Genomic DNA, 16,937 nt, shown 5'->3' with positions numbered 1-16,937 from the left:
CCAGGAGATACACCATCATAAAATCTCAAAACACCAAGTTCAAAGAGAAAAGCTGAAAACTTCTAAAGAGAAAAACCCAGCCACACAGGTAGAAGAGGAAATTAGAATTGCATCAGTCTTTTCAATAGCAACAAATGCGTATGTGTTCAAAATTCAGCGAGAAAGTAATCACTAACTTAGAATTCTATACCCAGCCAAACTACAAAAACATTCAAATTTAGAGTACAGAAAGGCATTTTAAGAGTGGGTAAAACTGCTTTTAGACATGCAAGATCTCAAGAAAGTCACCTTCCATTTGTACTGTCTTGGGAAACTACTGGAGGATGTACTTATGTCAAGTAAGAGTTAAAAAAGGGGCGTGCAGCCCAGGGACCTGGAAGCCCAGGAAGAGACATAAAGAGAATTCCCAGAATACAGATACACAGCAGTTCTAGAAATAAAATAGACCAGAAGGATGGAGGGCCCACAAGGATGTCTCCAAGGAAAAAAGAAAACGGTTGTTACTATAGAGTCTTCAACATAGTTCAGGGCTAAATTAAGAATGGGTAACAAAGAAAACTATGCAATTGAGGAAAAAAATAAGACAATTAACTTCAAGATAAAACAAAAAGTTGTAAAAGAAAGTACATGCAATCAAAGCACTTTCTATGGCTTAGGTGTTGCATGTATGTTGTAGAATGAGAGAAGCTTGTGGGTCTGTGTATGGGAAGACAGAGTTGGTACAGGACGCTAACTCCAACCAAGGTAGAAAGCTAATAGTTATTATTATCTAAAATGGAAAAAAAAACCAAAAGAACTGAAAGTGGTTGCCTCTGAGAAGCAGAAATTTGTAATGAAAAGAACTAGGGCAAGGATTTGCCGCTTTTCCTTAGAATCCCTATAGTATTACCTATATTACAAGCACTCTAGGGGATGCCACTTGCACTGTAAAAAAAATAGCAAAAAGTATAAAACCACTTGAAAGACAAAAGGGAGGGGCACATTTTATGTTGATGTGTTTTATACTCTGGTATATTTTTCTTACGTTGAAACATCAGACTGGAAATAGTCTACTAGTTAGTTTTACTAATGTGAAAAACAAGATGAAGGGTACTCCCAATTCCAGCATGATTCCAGAATCACGCAATGAAAAGTAGTTCTAAGTTGGCTTCATAATCATACCTTTAAAAAAGAAAGCTAGAACACAGAAAACCAGTTAAGCAAGCTTGTCTTTTATAAAAGTCAGAAACTACAGATGCTAACTAATTCCTAAAAACTTCAAGTTCTACACAGTAATAGCATCAAGCAGTTAAAGCAATAGCTGGACCTTTCTAGCAGAAGAAACAGAGTTTTTAGCAGCACACAAGCTGGGTGTCCTTGATCAAATTATTCAATGTAAGCTTCAATTTTTCTTCTGTAAAATGAACTGCATACCAACTTCAAGGTGTTGCTGCAAGAAGGACTGGGGGCATTAACATGTGTAAAGCACCAACTACAGTACTTGGCTTACAGTCTGTGCTCCAAAATAGTTATTGGTCTTCCTTTTTCACAAGTTGACTGATTATCCATGCTCCTGGTCTTATTGAATTACTTAAAATGGAACCTACCACAAAGCCAACCCACTAGCATGAAATGCATTTTTCCAGTACAGGTTAAGCAAAGGACAAAGCAGCTGATGTGAGGGCATCTGAAGCTGGATGATGGCTGGAAGCAAAATAAGCAAGAAGCATCAAATAGAAAATAGAAACCTACACCTGTGGAGGAAGAGGGAGAGAGAGGGAGAGAGGGGACGAGAGGGAAGAGGGAGAGAGACAGAGACAGAGATAGAGGGAGAGAGGGAGAGAGGGAGAGAGGGAGAGAGGGAGAGAGGGACAAAAATTAGAGATTAAATGGAAACTCTAGCTTATTAGTCTTTAAAGATATATCAACTAATATGTACAACTTAACTGGATCTTGATTTAAACTAATATTTTCAAAAATTGATATCTGAGATACAGAAAACAGATTGGTGGTTTCCAGAGGTGAGGACTCGAGTGGACAAAATAGGTAAAGGGGATCCACAGGCACAAACTTCCAGCTACAAAATAAGTCCTGGGGATGTCATGTAGAGCATGGTGACTACAGTTTATAAACTGTATTGTATATTTGAAATCTACTAAGAGAAAAGATCTTCAAAGTTCTCATCACAATAAAAAAAAAACTATGTGTGTGGTAATAAAGGTTAACTAGGCTTATTGTGGTAACCATCGCAATACATACAAATATCAAATCATTATGTTGCATACTTGAAACTGACATAATGTTATATGTCAATTACCGTATTTGCCGGCGTATAAGACGACTCGGCGTATAAGACGACCCCCTAACATTTCCACTCAAAATACAGAGTTTGTTATATGGTCGGCTGTGTGCGATTTTGCGAGTGTGGTAAAATCGCATAACAGCAAAATCGCATAACAGCCGAGCATACACCCAGCAGCGCTGCTGATGCCTGAACAGTATGTGGAATGAAGTGGGCGGGCATCGGGAGGCCACTATGGCACGGGGCAAGCACTATGGGCAGTCTATCTGAAGTGTACCTGGCGTATAAGACAACCCCCCACTTGGAGGCATATTTTTCAGGGCCAAAAAATCGTCTTATACGCCGGCAAATACGGTATAATCTCAATTTAAAAAAAATAATTAGTTAAGATAACTGAATACTGACAATTAGATATTTGACAATATTAAGTGCAATTATAGTATTCCAGTTACGTTTACAAAAGAGTTCTTCTCTAGAGATACATACATGCTAGAGATACATACTAAAATATTAAATGATGAAATGAAAAAAGTCTTTTTAAAAAGCCAAATAAAACACAAATGAGGTACAGCTATGGGCTGCTGGGGTGTAACACTAGGCTTCAAAGAACAAGCGATCTATTTATGGAAATTAAATGAGCCATGAGGTCTAGGAGTTAACTAGAAGGAATATTCTTTCCACGTGTTATTAAGAGCCTACTGTGTGCTGGGCACTGATTAACGGGCTCCATAAACTGTGACTGATAGTGATCTACAGGGTCAGTCTCCACAAAGGAAGGAGCAGAAATGACTGCTGGCCCAAAAGGTAGAAAGTGCATCACTGCCAGGAACCCCTACTTTAAAGCCATACAGACTTAGGCCTTTTTGCATCTTTCAATTGGTATTCAGCAAAAGAGGTGCAAATTCAACAGGTATCTAATGCAGGCAAATAAAAAGGTCTACAGGAAGACAAAAGGAAATGGAAGACTCCAGCAAAGCTGGGAGAGAATGACTTGTGCAAAATGGGGCAGTAACTACTGTGGTCTAGCTGATGGCTGGCGCAATGGAGGGCCATGGGCCTCGTGTTTCCCATGGGGGACCGAGATGCTCCCATTTTTCCAGAGGAGCCTAAAATACAGATATTTATGTGAAACCTCTTGATTTCTTAATGTTGGCAACTAATTTAAAGTTAAAACACTATGTTGAAGGAAAACACATCTGCAGGTATACTTCACGTACAAAAATATGTACTAGATTTATAAAGGTCACATTTTAATGCCATATGAAGAGATTTAAACACTATCAGTAAAAATTCCGTTCACAGCTTTCTTTCAGCAAGCTTACTGAAGTTATAGAGAGAGGAAGTTATAATACAGCAGACACACACATATTTTACACTCAGTATCAGTTATCCCTGGCAACATAATAAAAAAGGCTCCAGTCTCCCTGTGTGGAGGGGAGGCTGTCCCATGGTGTGACCACTGTGGGATCTGCTAGCTAGAGCCAGGCCAGAACTGAGATTGCTTCCTGTAAGTCCCTTCAGAGACTGTCTGATCGACCCTGTCCCCAATACCCGATTGCTTGCTTGTTCCTGGTACAGCCCCTTGCCCTGCCTGGGCAAGCATGTAAGGTGTTTTCCCCTTATCTGTGGCGGGTCACACACCAGTAACCCATCCATCCTGCCCTGTTCAATATAATGCTTTAGCGCCTGCCATGCAGCAGAGGATATCCATGCCACCCTGCAGCAGCCCAAGGCACGCCTTGTATATAAATTCCCTTAATAAACTCTTGATGTAATGTTGGAGTTGCCAGCCTCTCTCTTCGGTCTCTCAGCCCAGGGAAATGTTATAAACACCCTGTATTATTGAAACTAGATCCAAACAGCTTTGCCATATATATCCTCTTCTGTATGCTACCAAAAGAGACGGAAAGTTTGTCCTAACAAGTTAAAAAATTGTTCAAAAATGTCTAAAAGTTCAAAAATTCTAGAGATACTATACTGAAATTGTTCAAAAGTGGTCTTAAACTGTGATCACCACAGGAAATTACAGTTTCATATCAAAGACTGTTCTTCCACACAGATAATTATTCCTGACCACTGCAAAAAAATTGCTTACCACATATTCACAATCAGCCCACTGGGTCTTTTCTTAGCAATTCTCACAGATGCCAGGCACCATGTAAAAGCACTTTATAAGCACCAACTCATTTAACCCTCATACAACTCTGTGAGGTAGATTATGGTTGTTAACCCCATACTAAAGATAAGGAAACTGAGGCTTTTAGAAATAATTTACCCAGGGTTACATCGGCATATGTGTCAGTCTAACCAGCACCAAATAATGTGGACTGGTTACTGATCCCTTCTAATCAAGATTTCCATCAAAGAAATTTGTGAGAAAATAAAAGCCCATTTGTTAAATCCACAGGTAAGGCTGTAAGAGATCAAGATTACATCAGAATTCAGTTTAACCTCAACAACTGGGTAAAAGGGGACAACTCAAAGAATTCAATTGAATGGAAATAAGGGAGGAGGGATCAGTGATGAAAGTGCAATAGGGTAAAAAAATATATATACCACTTAAGATTTTGACTTTCTAATCCAAAAATCAAAACTGAACTAGATAAGCAGTTTTCAATCTTTTCTGGTTCCCAAAACTCTTGCAAAAACTGCTCCCAAATATCTTTCTCTCCCTCTCTCCTTCTCTCTCTCTCTCTCTCTCTCTCTCTCTCTCTCTCTCTCTCTCTCTCACACACACACACACACACACACACACACACCAATTTACTTACAGTCTCAAGCAGTTCGTGAACACCTGAGGCCCACCCTGGGCAACACCTTCCCCACTAACCCCACTCCCCACCCCAGGTAGAGTCTGAACGAAATGTTCTCCATACTCCCTTTTGGTCCTCTAGGTGGATGAATCTAAGGTGAAAAACAAGTAGCCTGTTCGGGCAAAAAGAAAAAGAACCTAAAAATTATGGCAGAGTGTAAACTACATCTTAATTTAATGTCCGCAAGCAAGTGTATTTATATTGGTAAAACACAGGAAACTAAAAATATGATTAAACTCAGCACTGTTTTTATCATGGTGGTGAGTCTAGCTCTGACGTTCATCAGGTCAGAACCCCTGAATTTGGGGCAATTAGAGGGTAATATAAGTCTTTTAAGTATTTGAAAATTCTTTCATGGAGGTGATAGTGAGGCGATAAAAAAGAGGAAAGCAAAAGAAAACTGGGGTTTCTATAATAGCATGAAAGATTTAGTTAGATACAATGAACTTCCCTACCTGACCTAGACAATGAGGTTCTGCAGATGAACAGCGACAAAGTCACTTTGGAAACCTTTCCATGCCCTCTGGTTCTTAAACTGGAAAGAACTAAAACCATCCCCACGACATGGAACTTAGTTACATATATAAATGTCAGCTTGGCTACCTAAAGGAAACCTTATTTAAGATAATTCTCAGAGTGAATAAAAAGATAATTCTTATTCCTCAAATTCCCTATTCCCTATTACTATAAAGATCATTTGGGAAGCAATCTATATACATTTATACCTTTATGACTCTAATATGCCAAAGTGGAAAAAATACCAAAGTGGAAGGAAGTATCTGTGAAAAGAAAACATATTTTCATTTTTAAAGTCACTGACAATATGAAATTAGCCCAGTTTTAATCTCTGGGAAACAAAACAAAACAAAACAAAAACCAGGAGTATGTATGCACTCATAGGCCACATGAGTTCTATCCCTATACTAAGGGGTAAGAGACAAAACAAAAACACTTATAAAAATAAGAATTTTAAAAGAAATCACTGAAATTCTCATTAAAATAAATACCATCCCAACACTAGGTATTTAGGGAAATATATAGAGATTATCTACTCTTCTAGACATGAAAAACACACATCTAAGAAACCCACACAGATCTCAAGCCAACCACAAAACAAGGGGAAACAACATTCAGTAGAAAAATAAGAAATCCTCTATATGAAATACTACGTACATGACATTTCTACATATAATAATGCCAGGTTCTATAAAGTCAACTCCAACTTTCAAAAGAGTCTTATTATTATATATTAAATTATATAGAAGTTCAACAAATTGATTCATCAAATTTATTAACTACAAGCAATGATATAGGTGCTTCACATCACAAATAAATGTATGTTTTAAAGTGTGTATGTATGTATTTTGTATGAGTGAGGGGAAGTTCCCTCTCTCATATTTCCTCTCATACAAAATATACAAACATACACTTTATAAAAAGAAAACACAATGGTTATCACCATCAATTATTTCTAGCTAATATTAGAGATGATTTCTTTCTTTACTTTTTGGCTTACCTATAACTTCTAAATGACTACATTATTTATACTTGGAAGCCATTCCCTATAGTTAATGGCACCAGGCGTAGACTCCATTTTAGATTTTAGTCTGAGGCACTGCCTAGTCAGAGAATGATAGAAATCCTAAGAATATCAAGTTGCTGGTTTGTGCCAAAACATGGCATTCCCAAAGGATGCCCTGTCTGGAATCTGGAGGAATCCTCTACAAATCTTCTATTAACTCAGGCCGTCCAAAGAGGCTGATAATGTTTGTATGTTGGGGGGAAAGGGCAAGGGCTGAAAATGGATTTGCTGACTCCTAAAGTTCTAGCCCTGAGATTCCAAGATTCTATAAAAGGGCAGTAAATTAAGGTTTGGCTAGTATTTGCTGACTACTAAAGCCAGCATAAACATTTACTTGAGGCTTTTAAATCTGTAAGGGTACCCAGTGGTTAAATACAGTAATTCTGAATCTGAAGAAGTAAACAACAAGGCCACTGGAAATGTTTCTAAAAGGGGGAAGAGGAAGGTAGGAACATTTCCTTTGCTATCTCCGCGTGAACAACACAGATTTCAGAAATGCAAAATTTGACTCTCTGCTCTATTGATCCCTATAAACTATTTTATTGCCTTACAAAAATACTAGAAATTCATACTTCTCAAAAAGTCCACACACAGCTTTTAAACAGGTTACTTCAGTTCAAAAACAAAAACAAAATAAAAAATAAAAATAAATAAAAAACAAAGAAAAAGGCATATACTTTCCTGTGGAAACAGAAACAAAGTCAAATTTTCAAAAATATTTAGCATTCTGTCATATAAAATATAAACCCCACATTCTTAAATAAAATGGCAAAGACAGAACCTTTGTTGTTCCCTACCACAGTAATATGAGAGTAGTGATTCAGAGCAAAACCTGATGCTAAACATAACTATACAATATTACTAATTACAGAGTAATTTTACCAATAAATATTTTGGTTGAGGACTGCTTTGTCATCTTTGCAAGTATTTTTAGTTGAAAGCAAGTGGTTGGGTAGTACACGTGGACATGGTTATGATTTTTAAAAATCTATTTTTAAAATCTGGTGATTCAATAGGTTTTCTAAACTCAATTCTTTATAACTAGTAATTTGAAAAGGGTGAACCACAAGAATGTTACATTAAGAAGCAAAGGCTCTAACAAGCTCACCAACTCAGATCAGCACAAAACTAACTTGGAAACCTCCAAGTGCTCACAAATTTAACCATGGGCCCAGATAGTCACTACATGCAAAAACTGTACTGACTCTCCAAATACAGTAAGAGCTACCTGAATTTCCTTGTTTTTTTATGTGCATAGTTATTTTCTGGTGGACCTCTCTTCAGATTCGTCCCTTAAATCTGCAAATTTGATTTCTACTTTGAATTAAATTTCAGATTTTAATATACATACCCAATTGTATACATACCCAGTTTAATATACATACTAAGCTGAAAATATCCCATAGCAGTTGAAAATTTTTACACAACTTAATAATAATTTTACTGAAATGAAATTTTAGTTTGTTAACTAATGATTTTTTTTATCGCTTTTAATCATTTTAAGCAATTCCCATCCAATTCAGATATCAAGAATTTGAGGTTCAGGGTTCAACTCATCCATATATTTTTCTCTGGAAGGTCTTTGTACACAGTGCTCTAACTACTTCAACTAGAGGTAAAAGATTAAAGAACTGTTATGACTAGGTCTTTCTTAAAGAGGGATGTTTTAAAAAGGAAAGAAACAGTCCCTTCCCGTTACTCTAAATGAGCAGCCTCTTGTTCTCAGCAGTCCTTCTGCACACAAGACCACTACTGACTTCAGTGGGAATTCTGCCCAAAGAGTGAAGAAGACAGGAGAGGATTAAATTAACCCTAAATCCATGCCATTGTTCCAAACCGAATATACAGTTATCCAAAAACCTCCAAACAGTAGATATCTGAAGTTTGATGGTAGTTCTCAAATTTGAATTACAGGGCTGATCACTTAAGCTCTGCAGGTGACAGTCATGCTCTTTAAAAGGTGTGTCAGCCTGATGGGTTGACCTTTTTCACAATTCTAGATTGCATTGCAATGCAGCCCCATCAGTGGCTGCAACAGCAGCCCAGTGATTTCTCACAGCAATGAGCCTGCAAATGGAAACTGAATAGGATTAAGTGTCGTGCTATTTGTTTCCCAGTAAAACCTGTTCCGAGCTGAGAATTCTAAATCCCAGCTCCTGCGACCAAGAAATTGACTCAGTTCCCCTCAAGTGCTAAACCCAAGGGGTAATGAGATAGGACACCAACTAAAATGCTAATTCTCAACACAGTACTATAAATAGAGACTGTAAAAAATAATTGATTCCGATGAGAGAAGAATAAAAACAAGGGGAAAAGTAAAGAAAGAACTGGGGGAAAAAAACGAAGAATAAAAGAAAAACTGTGAGTCATTTTAAAAGAAAAAAAGCTTAAATAACAGTAACAAAGAAGAATAGGACTCCTGGCACACACATGCCATTCAGATGCAAAAAGTTCAAGAAAGTGAGGTTAAGATGTGATTCAGAAAAGAGAAAAATATGTATCCACCTTCTCTCCCACCCACCCAGGGCTCTTAAAAACGGGCAACGGTTGCGGTGATGGGGAAATTCAATTTAAGGCGTCTCGGGCAGCAGGGAAGACTCCACATAGAGACCCCTCCCAAAAATAACAGACTAAGCCAGAGCTTTTTTAACCTCACCAAAAAAACCTGACCTCAGGGGAGGTTAGCGATCTTGGGAAGCATAATGACCGACGTCCCTACACAGACATCCCTCCCGGCTGCTGGGCGTCTGGGGCTGAGGATGTGGCCCCGGACGCCAATTCCAAATCTGCCCGCTCCATTCTCCTCTCCTCCTCGTCCTTCTCCTGCAGCTCACCTAAAAATGTTCCCAGCCCCGGAGGCAGAATAAAAGCCATCTGCGGTGAGATGGTTGGGTGTCGGAATTTTAAAGATCAGAGCGCAAAGCTTGAGTCCCTCTCCGCCCGGGCGCGGGCGGACACAGGGCCGAACCCGCGGGGCGCATGGGGCTGGCACGCGGCCCTCGCCCCGCTCCCCGCCGTGCCCACGCGCGCCGACCGCTCAGAGAGGCGCGGCGTCCTTCCCCGCGTTTCCTCTCCCAAAATCATCCTCCTGTAGGGCGCCGCCACGTCCCCGGAGACCCCTCGCACATCGCCAGGGGCCGAAGGCGGGCGGCCGCTCCTAGCCCGGACCGGCTCTCGCGCAGCGGCCCTCGCCTAGGATGGAGCCGGATGCCTCCTCTAGCAGCTCTTCGGGGATGGGGACGCGCGATCCTGAGCCCACAGCACCTCGGCGGAGCTGGCACCGTCCTCATCAAGCCCCCACCTCTCCCGAATACGATGAGACTCGGCCCGGGCTCCCGGCAAGGGGGCAGAGGAGGACCACAGGGGGACCACGGGGGAGCGGCGAAGCGGGGATCTAGCCTGGAGCAACAGGACCCGGGCTCCGGAGAGGGGATGGGGTCCGGCACAGCGCGGGTAGAGGAGAGAGGGAGCTGCAGAAAACCCCAAAGCCGGCCGCCCTCCCCCACGGTGGGACCGTCCCGCCACCGCTTCCTGCCCAGGATCAGCTTCCCAGCTGCAGCCAGAGGAAAAATCCGAGCCGCCCCTGCAGCTCCGTAGGGACTGGTCAGTCTGTCCCGGCTCCTCCGCCCCAGCCCCGCCGTTCCGCAGCCCCGCACTCCTCCTCACCCGGACACCTCACCTCCGGAGCTCGCTCGCCGCGGGGACCCGTCTCGCTTCTGCCCCAGCCGCCCGGCCGCCGCTCCCGCCTCCTCCCTCCTCTAGGTTTCAAATTGAAATTCCCTGGCTGGGGCCGTCAAAGAACTCGACGCGCCAGCCCCGCCCCCTCGCGGCGGAAGCCCCTCCCGCGCCCCTGCCGGACGCGCCCCCAGCACGGAAACCCCCTCGGGCCGCGCCACGCCCCCAGCGCCAGGCCACGCTCCCGCGTCGGCGGGGGCGGGATTCACTAAGAGCGGACGCTGGGTACCCTAGGGTGGGAGGGTCTCTCACCCTCAGCTGCTCCCCGGGATAACTTCTGCTAATGCCTGTGTGCAAGGCGTTCTTACCCGGGGGTCTCGACCTTAGATGCCCTTTTTCTCAACTTTTAAAGGTTGTTTTTCCAAAGTGAATGCGTTGACTAAACGTTTATTGAACACCTATTTAGTGGCAGAAGCAGCTAGGCCCTGGAGACAGAAATCAGGAAAACTGGGTCTCGCTCAGTCTAGAGTAGAAGTGCTTTCACAGAGAGGGCATTGAAACGGAACCATTTATTCTTCCTGTAGGAAGGACAGGCGGAATTGGGGAAACCCCAAGAAGGAGGAGCTTTTATGCTGAACTTAGTGTGAGTAGGATTTCTCCAGGCAAGGCCTGGGAGCCTGGATTGCAGAGCAGGCTGAAGAAGAGGCTGGAGACCTAGGTCAAAGCCAGTTGTGGAAAGACACACACACACACACACACACACACACACACACACACACACACACAAATACCCCCTGTCCTATTCTTTTGTATAATCATACCTCTTTCAGATTCCACTTCATTTTTTCTGAATGTTGGCATGTGGAAGGGCATGTGCAGGTCATTGCTTCCAGCACCTGCCACACATGCACCTCTAGTCCTTTGCCTCCTCCCACCTCTACTGAGGTCTTTAGTGACTCCACCTCGGCCAAAGTATGTATTCTTTTCTTTCCCAAACATAACCTTTTCTAAAATTAACAATGTCAGATGGAACCTCAGTTACAATACCTTCCATGTATATGATGCATTTCAATTAAGAAAGCACATTCACATATCATTTGATCACAATAACTCGATGAAAAAGGAAGGGCAAATATTATCTCTATTACATCAAAGAGGAAATTAAGAGGAAGATAAATTATTTGCTAAGGTCCTGCTAGTAATACAAATAACAACAGTTACCATTTATTGCATGCTCAATGTGTTAGACATTGTTCTAAGCCCGTCAGGTGTGTTAATTTACTTGATCTCTCATATGCTAAGCACCCAAGTTAAACTTTATAAGGTGCACTAATACAGAGAGGAAACCTGATTAGATAGCAGTTTCTGGTAAAGAAGAGCCAGGAGTTTTACCAGACAATACTATCAGGAACTTTGAGGCTGATTTACAATGAAACTTACAAAACTTAAGCTTCAGGATCCCTCATTTTCATAGGCCTTGAAACTAACTGTATATTTCCAAAAAAAAATTTTTTTTATTAAAGAGAGTCCCTAAAGTTTTATAAGTTTTAGGGCCTATAAAACCTTGCCCTATCCCTGTTGGAAACCCTTTAAAATGCTAATACAAAATAATAGTACAAATGTAGGCATAATTAATGAAATATGAAACATGCCCTTATCATAGGAAATGATACCCTTGCTATGTTCTCTGTTGAAGCATGTGAATCACTTCCATATGACATCTTTTAAAAGGAATATTGACAAGCTATATTATATCCATAGATGGGTGACCTCGATAATGTGGGAGCCAGCAAGATTCAGCCTAAAGAGATGATTAAAGGTGATAGAAAAGTTGCTATCAAATATTTAAAGGCCGTTGTGTGGAAGAAGAATTAGACTTGGTGTTTTGGACTGTCTTACTTGGCCCCAACATTTCAATGTAATGGAGCAGATTCGGTGAGGGCCTGACAAGAACTGAAGGTAGAAAAATCAAGAGCTATAAGGAAGTGAAGAAAACAGATGGAACATGGTACCATACAGATGTCAGCAAACAACAGGTGGTAGTCCGGGCAAGCAGGAAGGTCTTAGCAGGGAGAGAAGAGGGGTTTGGACAGACAAGCAGGACAAAGTCCTGAACAGGTGATATCCAGTGATGCAGGCAAGCTGGAACACTGGCAGCATGGGGCAGAGCTACCAGGCTGTGTTTCAGGCCAGAAATGAATCCCCAGGAAAAGAGACTGATATGAGTAAGGCTGGGTCTCCCCACTAGACAGACCAGATTAACAGGCAAAGAACAAGACAGGAATCCCATCCTGAGAGTCATCACATCCAAATTTAGCATCACAGCCTCAATCCTCAAGCACCACCTGCAAAGCCAGTCCGGCAATTTAAACTAGAAATTTATCCAGGACCTCCTCAGTGCCCTTTCTTACCAACTCACTCTCACTGGCACACGCCTCAGAAATCTTGATCTCACTCTGCTGGTGATTCCTTCTTTTATCTTTGTGCTTTCCGGGTGCCAAGCCCAACCAGGTGGAAGTATTGGAGCGGCTCTGGGTTGAGAGCCTGCCCTTCCTCTACGTGGTCCACAGGCAGGAAAACCTGACAAGGCGTTCTCATGTTCTGTCGCGCTGAGGTGATCTCAAACTTCACTGGGAATGCATGCAGTTAGGGCCACTGCCCTAAGAAACAAAGACACCACACAGATGCCAACAGGAGTCACACTATCACCTGGCCAGTCCTCGGAGCTCTTTCAGTTATCTGTGGCTGCATAACCGCAAACGTTAATGACAATCATTTTGTTGTTCATGACTCTTTGGGGTAGACATTCAAGCAGGGCTCAACAAGATGGCTCATCTATGCTCTATGTGGTGTTGGCCGGTAGGCTCAACTGTGGATGAAGGATCCAAGATGGCCTTATTCACCTGTCTGGCAGTTGGTGCTGCCTGTCAACTGGGAAGCCTAATTTCTCCTCCACATGGACTCTTTATCTTCCAGGGCCTCTGTCTCTCCATGTGGCCTCTTAGCAGGATAGCCCAGACTTCTTTACATGGTACCTGGTTTCTGAGAGGATAAAAACAAAAGCCATAAGGCCTTTAAGGCCTAGGCCCAGAAGTCACACAGCATCACTCACGGTCAAAGCAAGTCAGAAAGCTGGCCCCAATTCAAGAAGATGGAATCATAGGCTTCATCATTTGACAGGGAGAATGGAATGTGTGTACAAAGATGGGAAAAATTGTTGGCAGCCATCTTGGTAAATAATTCACTCCAGAAGCCATGTTTTCCTAGTCTAATATTAGAGTCTGCCCTGAGGCAACTCTTCTGTTTTATATCTGCTGTAAAATTTTCCACAGGGTTTCCTCAAAAGCATCACATGTCCCCTTTTCTACCTAAGTCACACTGAGTGATGATAAGCTCCTTTAGAAAGGCCACTCCCAACTATTGCTAAAAGCAGGTATAAGCATCGTAAGCCTGCCAAACCAAGGTATTCCCTCAGTTGTAGTTGGAGTTGTGCCACACACACACACACACCTGGTTCATCTGGCTCAGTGACGAGGAAGAAGCATGGACGTGCTGATTCCTGTAAAAGGGAGCAGAATCTCCGCAGTTGCTCTCTATGGGATCTCATAGTTAATTACGCCCTAGAACTGAAAGCAGAACTAGGATAGGTCAAATACAACCCCCCCAAAAAAAAAAAGAAAAAAGGCTACATTTGGAAAGGGTGAAACAAAGATGTATTATTTCAGTTTAACAATCTGAGAGTCATTATGTACCAGGCTTTATGCCATGCTCTGGACATACAAAAATGAATAATACAATGCCCCTGCTATGGTAGAGTTCAGTCTGGTAATTAATAAAGCTGGTAAAGGGAATAAGAAATTCTGGTTTCTATCTGTGCCCTCAAACTGTCCTCACTATGTAAGACATACAAAACTTAGTCTGCCATTTTATGTAGAGTATATATGAAATACAAGGATAAAACAAATTTTTTAATATCAATCTATAAGCATCATTGAATCAGTCCTATTTTATACTATTCCAATTCAGGCAATAACACAGAGCACACTTATAAAAATTTATATTTGACTTTGATTCTCAGTGATAAGTACAGAAGGGTCATAGGGCCTTCCACGTGTGCCTGATCTTCAGCGGGGTTTAGAAGAGGTCAGAGGGAAGGTTCCAGACTCACTCACAGACATAAACCTAGAGTCTAAGGAAAGAGGAGTCAGTGGAAAGAATCTTATGGTCCCCATTTTGCAGGGAACGGGCAGATTAGATGTCCTGCTATGGGAAATGTTTGAGACAGAACCCTGAACTTGAATGAAAACGGGTTGGCATGTGACTCCCCACCCAGGCCTGTGGTCAGTAGACCTGCAGTTGCCAAGCTCTTGCCCACAGGGACTGGAGGGAAAGCTTGGTCAGGTAAAAGAGAAACACTGTATTTCCAGTTCCCACTTAATTAGATGTGGGGATTGGGGAGGCAAAATGACCTTGAAGCAGCATCACTGCACTTTGCTGGACAAGCAAAACTACCCCACAATATAACAGAAAACTTCTGATGTGGCAATGATAGTGAGAGCCAAATTCTTCGGGCACACTGTGAGGAATCCTGCCTGTGGAGCATAATTTGTAAATAGCCTCAGCAAACTGTGGTAAAAAATCATCAACAGCTGCAATAGTAGCAGCAGAAGACTGTTGAATAAAAGCACCAGGAGAAAAATTCGAAGAGCAATCCTCTGGATAATACGGGTTTTGCTTGGGATATTTACATAGCCCAGACCTGACTGGCCAGCTTGTAAAATAGCCCCTGGAAATAGTGGAGACAGTGGGATTGAAACTGGAATGTTGCATTTTCTAAGCAAACAAATTCCTCCACTTGGAAAATGGACCATCTCAGGGGGTGGTCCTTACTTTATTCAAAACAGATGTGTCGTGGAAGGTTGGTATCAGTGAAGTATTGTCCTTCAGTTTGGTTTCGTGTGGTTCCCTGAAGCACACAAATATGTTCTAATTTTTACAAATATGTTTAATTTTTATATGTTCTAATTAGAACATAGAATAGTATGTTCTAATTATTGAAACACACTTAGAAAGATAGAGATTTTAAGTTATATGTATGCTTTTGCTTCCTGTAACCCCACCCTCTCCAGAGGACTATACTCCTGGAGAATACAATCACTGAGGAGAAACACACACTCAAAAATGATAACAGAGGACGACTCAACTGTTGGGTTGTTGGACAACCCAATATATGCTTTATGAAGGCGGGGACTTGTTCTACTTTGTGTACCACAGTATTTTAGGTCCCAGCACAGTGGCTCCTGTAGGCCTTCTTCAATAAATATTTGTTAAAGGAATGAAAGCATGAACCTCACTGAAAATGGATGCGGTAACTTCTATTCTCTGTATTTTAACAGTCTAGTTAGTGTTCAGAGGAAAAGTCTCAAGACATACATCTTCAATTCATAAAAATGATGAATACAATATTTTAAAAACATTTTTAAAATACATTACTGAGCCCAAAATAAAAGGTAAAATAATTGTAAGAGGCCAAAATCCACGAGAATGAGCCAATACAAAAAGGTAAGCAAACTCTGGCACAGCTTCTACACACATTGATGAAGTTGTGCCCTGCACAAGAGCACCCAGTCATGGTGAAAAGTGAGGCAATATTTAGCCCTTACTTAGCTCCTCAAGGCCTGTGCCATGGTACAGGCCTATCAACCCAGAGGAAGCAGTTCCTTTTCAAGTCCATTTGCCCTTACAGGGTTCCATTTGTACTGTGTGTGCTAGCAGAAGCACTGAGCTGGCTTTTGACTGGTATCATCTGCATATGTTGTGTAGTTTTAGGGATTTGTTTTGTTTTGTTTTTTATACTCCACATCCCGTGACTATATATATATTCAATTATGGTTGACATACAATATTATACAACATCAGCTTCAGGTGTACAGTGCAGTGATCAAGCCTCTCCCCCCATCCATTAAGTGGTCTCCCTAACAAGACATGTGACCATCTGACACCCTACAAAATATTTACAACATTATTAATTATATTCCCCAAACTGTCTTTCATATCCCTTTGGCAATATTGTAGTTACCTATTTATGCTGTCTAATCCTTTCCCCTTCTCCCTCATTCCCACCCCCCTTCCAACTAGCAACCATCAGTTTTTCCTCAACATTTCTGAGACTATTTCTGTTTACTTTGCTCGTTCATTCAGTTTTTTAGATTCCAGATATAAGTGAGATCATATGGCATTTGTCTTTCTCTGACTGACTTATTTCATTTAACATAATAGTCTCTAGGTCCATCCATATGGTTGCAAATGGTATGATTTCATTCTTCTTTATAGCTGAGTAATACTCCATTGTATAAATGTACCACAGCTTCTTAATCCAGTCGTCTACTGATGGGCATTTAGATTGTTTCCAAGTCTTGGCTATTATAAATAGTGCTGCAATGAACATAGGGGTGCATATATTTTTTCAAATTAGCGTCTTGGGTTTCTCTGAATAGATACCCAAGAGTGGAATTGCTGGGTCATATGGTAGTTCCATTTCCAGTTTTTTGAGATACCTCCATACTGATTTCCATAATGGCTGCAG

At 41.6% G+C, this 16,937-nt stretch overlaps 1 protein-coding gene across 22 annotated transcripts in view; it reads right to left on the bottom strand.

The window, feature by feature from the left end:
* EPB41L2 (erythrocyte membrane protein band 4.1 like 2) overlaps positions 1 to 10,452 on the bottom strand; it is a 210,049-nt gene extending 199,597 nt beyond the window's left edge. For 20 of the 22 annotated variants that reach the window (XM_019663475.1, XM_019663486.1, XM_019663469.1 and 17 more), the window contains exon 1: positions 10,356 to 10,452. The gene's annotated coding sequence lies outside the window, so the exon portion shown is untranslated. Of the gene's footprint in view, positions 1 to 10,342 lie in introns of all 22 variants that reach the window. The other 2 variants (XM_019663494.1, XM_019663472.1) reach the window with 2 other exon arrangements.
* Positions 10,453 to 16,937: the final 6,485 nt, after the last annotated feature.

The sequence above is a fragment of the Hipposideros armiger genome, unplaced genomic scaffold (genome assembly GCF_001890085.2).
Source record: "Hipposideros armiger isolate ML-2016 unplaced genomic scaffold, ASM189008v1 scaffold_391, whole genome shotgun sequence".
In the NCBI taxonomy this organism is placed as follows: domain Eukaryota; kingdom Metazoa; phylum Chordata; class Mammalia; order Chiroptera; family Hipposideridae; genus Hipposideros; species Hipposideros armiger.
The sequence above is the reverse complement of the archived record's forward strand: the minus strand, read 5'-3'. Positions and strand labels throughout refer to the sequence as shown.